The sequence below is a fragment of the Ambystoma mexicanum genome, chromosome 8, assembly GCF_040938575.1.
Source record: "Ambystoma mexicanum isolate Mex_15411 chromosome 8, UKY_AmexF1_1, whole genome shotgun sequence".
NCBI lineage: Eukaryota > Metazoa > Chordata > Amphibia > Caudata > Ambystomatidae > Ambystoma > Ambystoma mexicanum.
This window is the reverse complement of record NC_090929.1, coordinates 1,640,609,270-1,640,624,928: the sequence shown is the minus strand read 5'-3', so window position 1 is coordinate 1,640,624,928 and position 15,659 is coordinate 1,640,609,270.

The following is a 15,659-nucleotide window of genomic DNA, read 5'->3' as shown; positions in this document are numbered from 1 at the left end:
GTGCCTGACCCTACACACACTCCATCCTGCCTTTCTCTGTGGCCATGTGCCTGACCCTGCCACACTCCATCCTGCCTTTCTCTGTGCCCGCATGCCTGACTCTACACACTCCATCCTGTCTTTCTCTGTACCCATGTGCCTGACTCTACCTCACTCCATCCCGTCTTTCTCTGTACCCATGCGCCTGACCCTACACACACCCCATCCTGTCTTTCTCTGTGCCCGCGTGCCTGACCCTACACACACTCCATCCTGCCTTTCTCTGTGCCCGCGTGCCTGACTCTATCATACTTCATCCTGTCTTTCTCTGTGCCCACGTGCCTGACTCTACCACACTCCATCATGTCTTTCTCTGTACCCATGTGTCCGACCCTACCACACTCCATCCTGCCTTTTCCTCTACCCATGTGCCTGACTCTATCACATTGCATCCTGTCTTTCTCTGTACCCATGTGCCTGACTCTACCTCACTCCATCCTGTCTTTCTCTGTACCCATGCGCCTGACCCTACACACACCCCATCCTGTCTTTCTCTGTGCCCGCGTGCCTGACCCTACACACACTCCATCCTGTCTTTCTCTCTACCCATGTGCCTGACCCTACACACACTCCATCCTGCCTTTCTCTGTGGCCATGTGCCTGACCCTGCCACACTCCATCCTGCCTTTCTCTGTGCCCGAGTGCCTGACTCTACACACTCCATCCTGTCTTTCTCTCTACCCATGTGCCTGACCCTGCACACAGTCCATCCTGTCTTTCTCTGTACACATGTGCCTGACTCTACCACACTCCATCATGTCTTTCTCTGTACACATGTGCCTGACTCTGCCACACTCCATCCTGCCTCTCTCTGTACCCATGTGCCTGACCCTACACACACTCCATCCTGCCTCTCTCTGTACCCATGTGCCTGACCCTACACACACTCCATCCTGCCTCTCTCTGTACACATGTGCCTGACCCTGCCACACTCCATCCTGTCTTTCTCTGTACACATGTGCCTGACTCTGCACACAGTCCATCCTGTCTTTCTCTGTACACATGTGCCTGACCCTACACACTCCATCCTGTCTTTCTCTGTACACATGTGCCTGACTCTGCACACAGTCCATCCTGCCTTTCTCTGTGCCCGCGTGCCTGACTCTGCACACACTCCATCCTGCCTCTCTCTGTGCCCGCGTGCCTGACTCTGCACACAGTCCATCCCGCCTTTCTCTGTAGCCATTGTGCTCTGACACCTGTCCACTCTTTTTCTTTCTTAGCACCTAAATATTTGAATTTCCTTCCCCTTTCTACAGATTCTGCTACTTCTTTCTCCATCTCTCGCTCACTTTTAAAGCATCACATCTCCTCTTTTTAATTTTTAATCACATCAGCTTTGTCATTTACATAAACACATTGTAATCGTGCCCGTCTGGAATGTAGCTTCATAATCCATGATCACAAGTCCTCCTTGGAAGCCATGGTGCCCCAGGCTATACTGGACACTGATACAAGCACAGCCACTCTAAACGCCTATCACCCACTAGATGACACCAACGTCTTCCTGGAAGAATAGCAATACCTCATTTCCAGCCAGCAAAACGAAACCTTCCATCCAAAGGTTTACGTAATCGGCTACTTAAACCTCAAGATGGATTGGAGGCCAGCAAAGTGTCCCAAAAGCTCTTCACTAATGTGAACACTTTACATTTAGTAAAATGGATTTACAAACCCACCCACAGGGAAGGAAATAACTTGGCTGTCATGGTTACCCAAAAACATCTCGGTCTCGGCTCTGTCTCCTGTCTCTTCCTCTCCCATCAATGGTGGCACTAGGTGGGAGGTCCTCTTGGCCTTCTTCCACTCCTCTAAGCCCATCATTAGTGTCTACCTGAGTGGGATTGTCTTGGTCTGGGTCCCCCAGCCCAATCTCCTCCTTTTGGATAGCAGTCTCTCGCGTCTTATCAACTTTCTTCCTTCTACCGCTACTCCTACTAGCACTTCTCCGGCACCTCTGCCACCTCCTTCCTCCAACACCTCTCTGGCACCTTCCTCCTGCCCTCCGACTACCTTGCCACCACCTGCTATCACCTATACCAACTCTCGGGCCCCTCTACCACTTCTAGTGGGTGCACCTCAAGCCTGTACCCCTCCTGGGAAGTCTTTCAAATGTGGCAACCTGCTTCATGTTGCCACTCTAAACTCTTGCTTCACTGTCAAACACGCCTCTGACATCTGCCACCTCGGCAAAGAGATTAACCTGGATGTCCCCGCTCTCACTGAGACTTGGTTCATGGCCATCTGTGTCACCAGTCTTGACACTCTCCTCCCTGATGGTTACAAGATCCTCTCTGTGCACAGAACCAACCGACCAGAGGGGGAGCCGCTCTCATCTTTCTGGAGTGGGTCCCTGCCTCGTTCATCCCTTCACAAGCAATGCCTGGTTTCCTGGCTCTTTATCTCTCCTATCATTTCTCTACAGGCCACCTGGCCAGGCTGCCCACTTCTTCTCTGAGTGGGCTGACCTCTCCACATCTCTCCTTGCCTCTATCTCCCAACTTCTCCTCCTAAGAGACCTCAACATCCAGTTGGATGCTTCTGATCCCCCTCCTCTGGTCTCTTCCGCAACCTCTGCGACTCTCTCTCTCTCTCTCTCTCTCTCTCTCTCTCCATTCTACCCTCCTCTCCAACACACACTGCCGGTCACACACTGGATGTTCTCATCTCCTCTGTCATCCCTCTCTAACCCTCTCACAGCTTCTCTCACTTGGACAGACCACGTTCATCTCTTCTCTCACCTGACACTCTCTGTCCCCCATGCAAAGCCCACCCCAGCACCACCGCCTACCTTCTCTGGAGTTTGGCCCATAAAGCGTGCGTCAGTGGATGCCTTTGCCGCTACTTTCTCTGCTCTTCCTACTCCTGTCGCTGACTCACACCCTGACCCAGCCCTTTCTAACCTATCTTGCTATTTCCAACATTCTGGAACTCCTTGCCCCTGCCATAAGAATCCGTCTGAAGCATACTTCCAAGTGCAACTCTTGATATGACACCAACCTTGCAGCCCTGAAACACAAGTGCAGGGTGGCTGAGAGGAAGTGGAGGGCTTCGGGTGCATCATCTGACAAACTGTCCTGCCGCCTGCTCCAAAGGCAATACAGACTCTCTGTCCTGTCCAAGAAGAGAGTCCTCATCCAAGCCAGCGTCTCTGCGGCCTCTAACAACATGCCCAAACTCTTTATAATCTGCAAGGAGCTGGCCAATTCTTCTGCAGTCTCCACCTCTCCTGTTCCCTCCCAGGCCCCATGCACGGCCCTGGCTTCTCACTTCACTACTAAAACTTAGGACATCCTGTCCTCGCTCTCCCCTTCTTCTCAATCTACCTCTCGCAGGTCCCCTCTGGCCGCCTCTCCCTCTCCTCCTCCTTCCTCCTCTTTCTCTCTGATAACACTTGACGATGTTTTGAGATAAGTCTGATCTATGAAAGTGTCATCCAAGCAGGTGCTCCCCTACTTCTCTACAACCATCAAGGACCACATCAACACCCTTGTTCCAGCCTTGGCCGATTTCTGCCATCACTCTTTCACCACTGTAACCTTCCCCTCTCTCCTCATGCACTGCCTTGTGCACCCCCTTCTAAAAAAGCGAAAGCCCAATCTCTATCACTCCTTTCCTGGGCAAATGTCTGGAAAAACTGGCCTTTTTCCAGCTTACTCTTCACACTGAAACTGTTGGTTGCCTTCATGATCATCAGTCTGGCTTCAGAGCAGCCAGAGGCACTATCCTGAACACCTGTGAAGATTTACTCTCCAAACCCAACTCCAGCATCCCTTTTGTCCTCATCCTCGTTGACCTTTCCTCTACTTTCGACGCAGTCAATTACACCATCCTGATCAATCGACTCAGTGAGAACCGGAGCATCACGGATCAGGCCCTGGAGTGGCTGACCTCTTTCCTCCTGGATGACCCACCCAGGTCCAACTTGTGTCCTTTCCCTCCACCACCTCTCTCTCTACATGTGGTGTTCCCCAGGGCTCCAACATTTCACCCTGGATCTTCATTCTCTACGTGGCTCTTTCGGCCCACCTAATCTCTACCTTCTGCTGCAACTTTCAGTGTTATGGGGATGACATGCAAATCGCTTTCATGCTCCCTGCAGCATCCTCCACTCTCTCACGCATTCCTGACTGTCTATCCACGATTCAGGAGTGGTGTGCCACTAATGATCTCTGCCCTAATGCCATTAAGACGGCGATTCTTCTCATTGAGACCCCTGCTCCCCATTTCCCTCTCTCAATCTGGCCGATCTTCTATGGGCCCTCTTCCTACGCCTTCCTGAGAAGCAGAAAACGGAAGTCCTCTTCTACTCCACTCTCTCCTTCTCTCCTCACATTACAAACCTTTCCAAGAAGGCCCATTACCAGCTGCACCTCCTCAAAGGTACTCTTCCTTTTCTCACTTCCCCCCAGTAGCTTATTGTCTCCAGAGCCCTGGTTCTCTCTAGGTTGGACTATTGCAACAGCCTCTTTCTCAATCTGCCTTCCTCTACTCTCCTCCCTCTGCAATTAATCCAGAACAGGACTGCGAGACGCATCCTAGGCCTCAAGCCCAGAATTGTATCTCTCCAGCCCTGAAATCTCTCCACTGGCTCCCGGAGGCTTCAAGGATCAAGTTCAAGACCCTCTGCATCGTCCATAAGGCTTTTTGGACCTGGGGCCCGCACTACATCCAACACTCTCTTCCTAAATACCTCCCTTCTCGAGCCCTTCACTCTGCTGCCTACAACTTTCTGAGGGTCATACGCTACTCCAGACAGAGAGTGGGGGATAGATCACTTTCCTCTGCAGGTGTCTCCCTCTGTAATGGCCTCCCTGCCATCTCAAACTTCAGCTTGACCACCTGAAGTTCCGGAAGCAGGTCAAGACTTTCCTTTTCTCCTCTGTTTTCTCTATCTCCCTCCCCTGGTGACCTCCCTCCCTAGCTCCCTGCTGTGATGTCTAGTTGCTTGGTTACCCTCAGAGTCTCACTGGGTACCAGGCTTCTCTACGACCAATCTCCCCCACACTGCCTTCAGGCCTGTCATGCACTAGGGGCTGTAACATCTACAGTCCCCAGCCTCCTTGCACTTACCCAGAGTGAGCAATGCTGCCCTGATCGCACTCTCCCCTTCCCTATCCCTTGCATTCTCCCGTCCCCTTGTCCGGTTCCTGGTGCTACCGCACTTGCGCGATCTGAATGACACAAAGCCTAGTAAGATCGCTGTCTTGTCTTCCCTCCATACCCTCCCTTGTTTCGTGTTGTGTCTAGAAACACATGTGTAGAGGCGCATTATAAATGACTTATATCATATCCCTTACACCATCACACCCATCTATAGTCCAGAACTCTGGTTGGACCATGGTCTGATCTCTGGCAGGGTTGAGCTCCCTCCTTTCTGTCCACCTAAGATGAACTAAAGAAAGTCACTGAAAGAACAATTCAGTGGAGACTAATAAAGCCCATCACAAAATAACATTTGAACTACAATTTTAAAGACCACTTGGCCATCCGAACCGCAGAAGACTAAGACTGCCCAACAACCACTCTAGAGTCCTTAAACACACTGCTGCTAATGACCCTAGACATGCACGTTCAGGTTCCCTACAATAAACCAAACCAACACCCACAATTATTTGATAAATGGTTAAAGAAAGACCTGGCTAAATTGAGAAGATCGAGTAAAAAGTGAGAAAGGAAATGGTGAGAAACAAAATGCCTAGGTGATGTGAGGGCCACACCTATGGACACCAACAGGTTATTTAGAGGAGGGATGTAACAATGGTTTGCTGCCCCCCTCCACCCCTCCCCACCCCAACTGGAAGAACTACCAAAACCAAGCAGCCCTGATCAAGGGAAATGCATGTTCACCCAGCCCCCACCCTTAAAGATAAATTCATCACTATATTTATGGAGAAAATAGTTCAGATAGAAACAGACACCCAGGGCCAGCAGACAAAACCCTTGGCCCCTCCAAAAGGAACCAAACACCCAGGCTAGCTTCACTTCTTTCAAATGTGACTCTGAAGAACAAATCTAAAACATTGAAAGTTGTAAACATATGGCTTTACTCCAGAAATCCATACTTTGGTCCCATGCATTACTGAACGCCGTAAAAGCCCCACTAAAGTCAGATGAAGCCCCCACAAGTCTGATGGAAGCTGGAATCACATCCTTCCTAAAATAAAGGCAGAACCCTTGGAATTAAGCAATTTCCAACAAATTGCAAATCTGGCCTTTGGGATGGCTGAGAGATTGATGGAACACAAAATACCATAAAGTTTATACGTGGGATTATCTGTGGCTACACTAACAAGGTTGGGGCCCAAGATCCTTTCCTCTCGCCCAACACAGCTCCACCATCTAGGCAGTAAACCGTGACTCCTAAATTCAGAAATGTATACATTTCTGAATGCTTTTCTCGGTTTCACTTGTCACATTGTCATGTTGGTCATCCAGGACTTATAGGTAGCCTGGCAACGCCACCATATATAGTGCCATGGGTCATCTAAAAGGGGGGTCCGCATGGCATAAATGTGAGTGTGAATCAGTGAGAGGCACACGCCATAAACTGGGATATGAATAGTTTTATGGGGGCGGGCCATGAACTGGGCCAGCTAACGAAAATAGTAACACAACAGCAGAATGACTTCTCTGTGGGTCGCAATAAAACCAAGTTTCTGGGTTCTACAAAAGGTTTCGAGGTTCAGCAAAAGTCTCTGAACCCTAGGGGGGAATGATCAGTTCCATGTTCGCCTACTTTCTGTGGTGTTTAAGTGTACAAGCACTTCATTTTGGTTCCTGCTTGATCCTCAATGATTCAGGATGTGCCATTGCCTAAGCGACAATCATTACTTCTCTTCTCCTCACCATCTCCTGGGTTCACCACACATGCTCGTCTCTTCTCCCCTACTGACTCTCTTGTATCAGTCAGTCACAGGGTATGCCTGCCCCTCTCCCTCTCAGTCCCACCCTCGCCCAAAGCTTATCCTCTCTGCCGTCTCCCTTGCTTTTCCTTCACCCTCTTTCATGGGTCTCTTTCCATCCCCCACCTCCAGCGATCTTCCTTACCTCTCCTCCATCTCATTATTTTCTTCCCCTTGGCTCTCTCCCAGCCTTTACTCCTCCCCATCCTCTTGATCTTTCTTCTCAAGCATATCCTACTTCCCTCCTCCTCGCCTTTCAACTGTTTGTACCAGCATATCATTTTTTCTGGCAGTCTCCTTCTTCAGCTCCTCCTCCTCCTCCTCCTCCTCCTCCTCTCCATCCTCCATCCTCCATTGCACTGCAGCACTGATCTGCTCCTATCTCCAAGTACCCACCCTTTCCCCTCGGGAATGTGTGCTCAGCTGCCTTCCATCATATGCATGTTCATCTTCTCATCTGGGATTGGTCACTGCTCTAGTGCCTGCAGCTCCCCCACCACTAAGGATGCTCTCTACCACCTCTACTTAGGCCGGCCAAGTCTCGCTTTTTCGGATCCGGTATGTGTGCAAAGAGCCTACCACAATAGGGGCAAGTGCTTCAAGGTTTTGCTTTTGTGGGGGCCATCAAGTAACTCGAGGACTTCTTGATTGCGGTGCATGTGAGACATGCCTCTTTTACACTGGTTATGTGCTTCTTTGCGCGCCGCACCTATCAAGGAGCGCTCTCTGATTTAACGTAAGTGTGCACCACTTTCCTGCCCAATGATTCGGTTGCTGCTAGACTCTCCTCAATTTGGAGAATGCTGGCAAAGGGGAGGGTGGCACATCGCCAGGACCTACCCAGACTTTCATTTCCCTTTAAGGAACAGGGTAACAGATGTTCTCTTGTTCACCAGCCCCTGCCACAAATCTGGGGTGTGGTGGAGTGGGCTGGGAGACCCTCCCTGAATTGCCTCCAGGTCCAGCATCGATTAGCCGGAGGCAGCACCGAACCCCAATAGCTATCCCACCCTTTACCCCAGGAGGCAGATAGTAGCCTTTGTCAGAGGCATTCGACTCTTGTCGATCTGCCGGGCTCCAGGTTCACCAGGCTCCCCTCTTTACTGAGTCATGCCCACTGATTGAAGTGGGCGAAGGGGTTGGGAGCGGTGCTCCTCGAAGTTGAAACTTGCACTTCAGTGCACTGCACTGAACATTCCCTTAAACAGCAGGTGTGCTTGTATGGGGGGTTTGGATTTTTGTGTGGCAATGGAGTTTGTGGGGAGCAGGGGCAGGCCAGCAGGGTACATAGTTCCACTACTTCTTGTTGTACACTTTGACCTCTGGTTATGCCGTCTCATTCTCCCAAGCAGGTTGGCACACCCCGGGGCTCATTCTCCACCAAGTCAAAAACCCTCACCAGGGCCCTGGGAAATGTGGGGTTATTCCACGTCCTCTGTCCCCTTTCTTGGGCCCATCATCTTCCTTCTCTTCTTCTCCCATCACTCTCATCACCAAATGACCCACTCCCTTCTTCAGCTGTTACTCGCCTCCATTCCTCCCCCCTTCTCTTTTCCCCTTCTCCACTCCCCTCTCGTGGTCTATGGTCTCCTTGTTGCCCTGCCCCACAATCGGGAACGGAGGATAGCACAAGGGCAACGTGCTGGTCTTGGTAGCAAGACCCTGCAAAGCAACAGAGGTTCGAATCCCGGATCCGCGCTTAGAAGCCCAACTCGGGTATTAAGTACGTTATAAAGAAACAATTCAATAAATATATCTTCTGCTTTCTTCTTTCCTCTCCACCTCCCCTACTCCCACCACTCTATTCTGCACCTCACCCACTCCTCTCTACCGGATATGCTCCACTCCGTTCTCTCTGCATCTCCTTGCCACACTGTTCTCTGCCACGCCACATTGCCAATTCCTCAACCCCAGTTCTCTAGCCCACACTTTTGTATGTCTCCAGGTTTGAGACCCAGCAGCGTAATTGTCTAATTTCAATCAGTGGTGTGTGCATTAGGCGCTCGTCCAATGATTGGGAATGACCCACGTAAACTACAACTTGCACAGGTGACAAGATTGGGCAGGTGCAATACACCCTGCGATTCCACTAACTGTGCCCAAAAATCTCGGCCATTTTGGAATTGGTCAGCCCACTGTGGATGCTCCGCCCTATGCAAGATGTGTCCTCTCCCTGTACCTCCACAGGCCATCACTTCTTACTTCAAATTACACCCATGAGATGCTGCAGACGGTACACGTGGGGTCCGCTGATCCGCCCGCGCACCGTGTCTGCAGACCTCAAGCTTTCGGATAAGGAGTTATTTACCTGTGCTAAGCATTGCCGGGGCTTTGTCTGGTGACCTGTCCATCTCCTTCGCCCACTGTCCATGTGTCGGTATGCTAGTGCTTCACAGCCAGCCCTGAATATTTCCATTAAGGAGCTTTAGAATGGCAGACGAGGCAGTGGGAAGTGTGGGGCACAGAAAGGTGGTGGTCCCGGCCCCCCAGGGTCACCCATCTCTCATTCCTGCCCCGGGCGCTCTTCCCACTGGTTTGCTCCTCTGCTTTTACTTTGTCTAGCTTTTCTTCGGTTGGAACGGTGGCTGTTCTTTTCTGTGTCCTTCTGTGGCTAGAGGTTTGGCCTTGTCTTTCTCTGCTGTCTCTTATCGTTGTACTTTGTCTTCGGCTTGGGGGTTTCAGCCTTTTCTTCCTTTGCCTTATCTTAGAGCACCTGCTCTGCTTTTACATTTGCTCTCTTTTCGCAGGTCACGGCCCCTCTTCCCTTGGGGTAAGCTGCCCTGCTCATCATCTTCTCCTCTTCCTTCTTCCTCCACTCTAGGTATTTCCTCTGGGTTTTAAATTCCACTCCACTCTCCATGTTTTACCTTCTACCACCGTGTGGGGTTTCTCTTTTACCCCACCTTCCTCCGCTCTCCAGGCCTCATAATAATTCAGTCTTCCTCACTCCTTGGAGTGTTGTTCTGCAGTTAGTAGTCTGGGATACACGCCTTTGAATAGGTCAGACACCATTTTGAATTTCTTTCCCATGTGGTGCTGTGGCCTTGCCGCTTCCAGTCTGACTGCAGGACATCCCCCTTGCTAGAGTGTGTTCGAGTTGCCTCCTCCACTCTACAGGTGTGTTTGTGTGCTATACATTCTTTTTGTGGGACTGTGATTTAGAAAAAAACTATTGTTGTAGGTTGTGCTGTGCCAGCGTTTCTCCCATTAGTTTCAATAGAGATGTTGGCTGCAGGAGACACTCTTCCTGCCACGTTGTAGATATAGGAATAACATGAGTTATTATATGATGTAATTTATAATGCATCTGTACACAAGTGTTTCTAGGCACAAAGTTCCCCTTCCTCCAAGTCTCCTTATAGTGTGGAAAAGTGCAGTCCTCTCTGTGTCTCTGGTTGTTGCAGAGTGGAGAGTCGACCCTTCTGTCTTCCTGGATGTCGTTATTGCGGACCTAGCTTCGAGAAGCAATGGAGCGCTTCACAGAGGTATACAACAGTACAGATACACAACTGAGCACTTTTCAGAGGTAACAGAACAGCTATACAGTGGGAGGTAGGATACAGAGAGGTACAAAGGATGGGTACAGCTGTACTGGGTGGCGGTGAGCAGAGGGGCGACGTGATGGTCTAGGTGTTGGATGCTAAATGGGAAAGACATGTGGGTCTCCCATAATTGTTCCCTTTAGGAAGAGAAAGGCACTTCTGCGACATTAGTAAGGCTTCCCTATAGTCTTCCTGCCCTTGGGTTTTATTTGAGTTTCCTGTATCCTCGCTGAGTTTACCCTCTGTGAAGGGCAGTCTGGGAAATGTAGTTATTTGGTTGTTTTTTCAGAATGCTCTGAGACTTGGCAGTGGGATATGTTTATAAGAGTCCTTCCTGATCTCAATACATAGCAATATCACTCTCGGGCATTGCGATGATGTTCGGAAAGTCGCTTTGCCACTAACCGTCTTTCAATTGATGTTCCCCAGGATTTATGACTATTTCACTGTGCACCCTTTGGCTTCTATTATCAACAAATTCCCAGACTGTTTCCAACTATCGACGAATGTTGCACAATTGATGTATAGGATAGAAGACAAACAAAATCCCACTGATCAGATTTCTGGCTGTCTAAATCACTATTCAGGACTAGTTGATATCAGACACCCACTGTTTTACACATGTAAATCAGAGATCTCGGTTATAGGCACACCAAGACTGGACCTCTTGCCTTTTGATTGGCCTACCACCCCGACCAAGCACGTAACTTTAATGTATAAGGGAAAAAACTTGACAATTCTGTTTGATGAAAGCTGATCTTTCATTCCTCGGATAAAATCAATGACTAGGAATATGTACTTCCAATTTTAAAAGAATCCTTCCTTACCTCTAATGAAACTCCTCAACTATACCAAACAGCTACACGTAGAGCCCTAAAGATGATGATCCTCGGCCTTCAAATCAAGGATCATACCATCCCACACTTAAAATCTCTCCAATGGTGGCCTGCGATAATGCAAGGCCCTATGCGTGACTCAGAAGGCCTCTAAGAAGAAAGTACCCACCTATCAACTCAACAACCTCTCCGAGTACCATCCACCAAGAACTTTAAGACCATCCAATGCAAAGAGACTGACTCTTGACAATCGCAAGAACTAGATGTGGAGCGAGGCTTCTTTCGACCCAAACACTCCCTTTATGGGGTGCCTTACTGACTAGATTAAAGTAGCAAGGGAACCATTGACCTACAAAATAATCCACAACATGAAATACCGATTGACAACTGCAGAATCTATGGGCGGGACTCAGGAAATCTACTTGGGTGCGACCATGGTGGACCTCGAACGAATCAGAAGTCCCCTTGACCCACATCCTTACCTGTTCCTCCTTCAGACCTTCCTTACTCCTTACACACCCCATGTGCTTATAAGCAACTTGTTGGAAGTGGCACGCAGAAAATTGCAATCTATGAAATCCACACTGTTTTGGCCAGGCACAGATTAACAAGTGTTCTCACCATCAGCGCCACACTTCTGGCTTTACCCACAGTCAGAACAGTTGGTCTTTTGACTGTCTCCCCCCCGCCCCCATTTCTCTTTGATTGTTATCACCCTTTATGGTCATTAACCATTGAACCTCGATGGTGATTCTACTGTTTTCGGCCCTTCAATTGTTATTGCCCAATGTCCTTCGGTTGTTGACACCTACTGCTCTACACTTAGCATTGCTCACTTTAATTGTTATCACATTCTAGTCCATTGTGATGTGATATATTGATGAATTGATTGCTGTTGCAGATTGCCCTTCGATTGTTATCAGCCATCGCCTTTCAATTGTTATTTCCCATTGTCAATCAACTATTACTGCATTGTACTCTTATTGTTTCCCCCGGTGCTCTTTCACTGTACTCACTTTCTGCACTTCCCAACAACACACCAATTTCCCACTGCTTACAAATCTCAAAATGGAGTCTCATACAATGGGAGGCTGTTTGACTGCTGAACGGACTTTAGGGCTGCTGCTCTCAATCCAGCATCAATGCTACACCATGATTATCCCCAGGCATCTTAGCGAGTTTCAGTTTCCACTGGGAGCTATTACCGCAACAAAATTCACCCACATGCCAATCTCCAAATTTGATGGGCACCAAGTAGCATAACCCGGAGCACAAGTGGCTGCATATGGCTATGCACATCATTGTTCTCTGTACACTGGTCGGGCGTTGCCCGGATAAATTCAGCATTAGGGTGAGGTGTGTGCAGTCTCTGCCCCATGACGTCATGCTAGGAGTCAATTGATAGTGTGGCCTCAATACCGGCACATGGCCTTGGAAGGAAGTTGTCATTGGTTATTTATAACGCGCTTAATACCCAGAGGTTTCTAAGCGCAGACCCGGGGATCGAACCTGTGTTACTCCGCATCGTCTTGCTTCCAAGGCAGCTATCCTCCCGAGACCATATTTCATATTGTACGGCATCATATATGGGGAGGCACTGACAGAACGAGAGCTGGAGACAAGACTGTGTGTACTCCTTGGATGGACCATTCTGGAAGCTTTAGAGCAGTGATAAGCGAGGTATTGTTTAATTATTAATTATTTATATAGTGCTTCACGCCAAACTCCTACATGGCTACAGGCTGTGCAGTATACTGCCTAATGAACTATCTACCCAGTTCCTAGAAGAGACACACAGGTACAGGGCAGTATGTGGACTGCTGAGGAATATTGGGTGTTTGTGACCAATCAACTACTTCTCTGAAGGAGTACAGGGTTTTAGTAGCGTCCAAAAGGCTTACTTAGCCGCATTACTACTGAGCCGGCAGTGTTCCTATTCATACATGCAAAACAGGCACAGCCTGACAGATATACATCCTTCGCCTCCTTAGGTAGCGCAGGCCAAGGGTAGGCTTTACTCTTGAGGCGGTTGTGAGCTGACACAGTTGCAAGAAAAACACTGATAGTGCAGTGGTACCAAAATAAAAGAATGTCCAGCCAAAGTTCTATTAAGAAAAATTGGAAATAGGTCCTTTAAGAAAAACTATCAAGGCATCCAACTAATTAACACATTAAAGAACCACCCCTGTAAAGGAACACAGAGAATGTAGAATTTGAGAATAAAGGGGGCACCCAGGGTGAAGACAGGCATACAGACAAATAATGTGAGTGTCAAATGTCAATGTTCAAGGATATGTCTTTTAAAAGGCAAAGAAGTGGAGCTTAAACGCCACCTATGTCCGTTAATGTGGACCAGGTAGACAGGGACTCTTCAAATACACTTGTCCCTTGTCTTTGGGGCTCAACAGCATCAAGCTGGGCTTTTTGGTGCTTGTACTGCATCAAGCCAGTGTCGAGGCATTTCGAACAGTGGTGCCAGTAGCTTGAGGCATTCAAGACAGTTTGAGACAGCTCAAAACGGTCCTGCGGTGTGGTGTGGTCTCTGCAACGATGATCTGTGAGAATAGGCAAAACGTAATCAAGCGATGGGTCAAGTCGGCATCTTGAATCAGTCGAGTCTGCTCAATGGTGAGTTGCGGAGCTTCAGCAGCAGTTGGCCCAAAAGTGCTGGAGCCACATGGAGTCAATCAGATGAGTCCGTGGCTTGACATCTCTGCATTAGATTAGAAAGTGTCCAAACTAGCTCCTATTGCTTGCAGCAGCTCGAAACGGGTTTTGAAGCCATTGAGCCAGCACGTAAAAGGATCACAATTTGCCAACTGATTCTAGACCTTCTGGGTGCTAGGTACACCCAATCCAGGATCTCCACAGGCCACGCAAGTCCTTTCTTTCTGGACTACCGAGTCAGCAAGGTGTAGAGCACACTTTCCGGGTTCTGCCACCTCCAGTGAGCAGGATCCTGAGTACCAGTGTCTCAGTTTCAGTAGTCCTGGTACAGCCAGCTGGTCACCCCAAATGTGGTCTTACGGTGAGTAGGAAGAAGAACTTGCCTCTACCTTGGAGCTTTCTGTCTTCACCACTATGGCAGAGGACCTTGGAAAATATTGTTTTCCCATCAGATTTCCAAGTGAACCCTTCTGGACTTAAAGTCAGAAGGTGAATCAACTATGGGCAGGGATCTACTCCCTTATAAAGGCAAACTGCTACAGTGCATTGGTTCAAAGTAAGCCCATTGTGAGGGGTCTAATCCAGGCTTCGGTAACAACTATCCTTTGCCTTCTGATTACATATCCCAAATGATTGGTATGCAAGAAGTGGGGAAGAGCAGGAAGTGTAGGGATCCATAGCAGAATCCAAGATAGCGGAACCCCTCTTTTGACCTAAACCTCTCCTCTGGGTTACTCTAACTCTGCCCCTTCCAATGTCTTCCTACTTCAAAAGGATGCCAATAATCAGAACCCTGGTGTGAGAGGGCCTTTGTTATGGCAGGACTGCATTTGAAGCAGAAGAGAGGGTTACTGTGCCCTGGAGGAAAATGTCATTTTTGTTCAGGGGGAATCACACAGGCCAGATGGCAAATATGCACCAGCCTGGTCATGACTGAAGCACTGCTAGCCAAGCCAACGCTAATCTGAAATCCAAATGCTGTGGCTACATAATAATATGATCTTAGTAGCCACCATGTCTTAAGTATTACAGCTTAACTTGCCACCAAGCGTACTAAAGTACACAATTATGTTTTGAATCAACGGTGCAGATGATTAAAAAGCCACCTTTGCGTGTTGGAACTTTGAGTTGCATTATTTGTCAGGAAAGCCCCTCAAACCTTTGAACCTGCCCTGCTGCCCCTGCAGGGTAGGTGCAGGAGATGCCAGGAGGCTGTAGCAGCAAGGGCACATAAGTGCACTCAGATTCTGGTATGGATCATTATGAAAAAGGGGATTTGATTAGTGGAACAACCCTTTTAGAAACAGAATTACCTACATAATATTATTGATTAAAAATGAAAAAACGTGGGCTAGCCAAGCCTCGCCAGATCGCATTCTGTCAGAAGTGTTTAAGGGGAAGGAGAATACAAGTGGGCATTAAAATCACGGTGCAAAAATAAGGTTGAGAATGACGCTGTGGTTATCTGAGTTATGGCATCAAGAAACTGGACTCATGGTTATACTCTGGGAATGAGCGATGATGTGAAAACCCTCATGCACCGCCTCATGAGTGAGTCACGAAGCATAATATCACCTGCATGTGTGGTACGGATGGTGCAAAGTGTCAGAATACATGCTCTTGGACACAGAACATCCAGACCGCACTGAAGGCGAAGCTAGCGGTTGCCA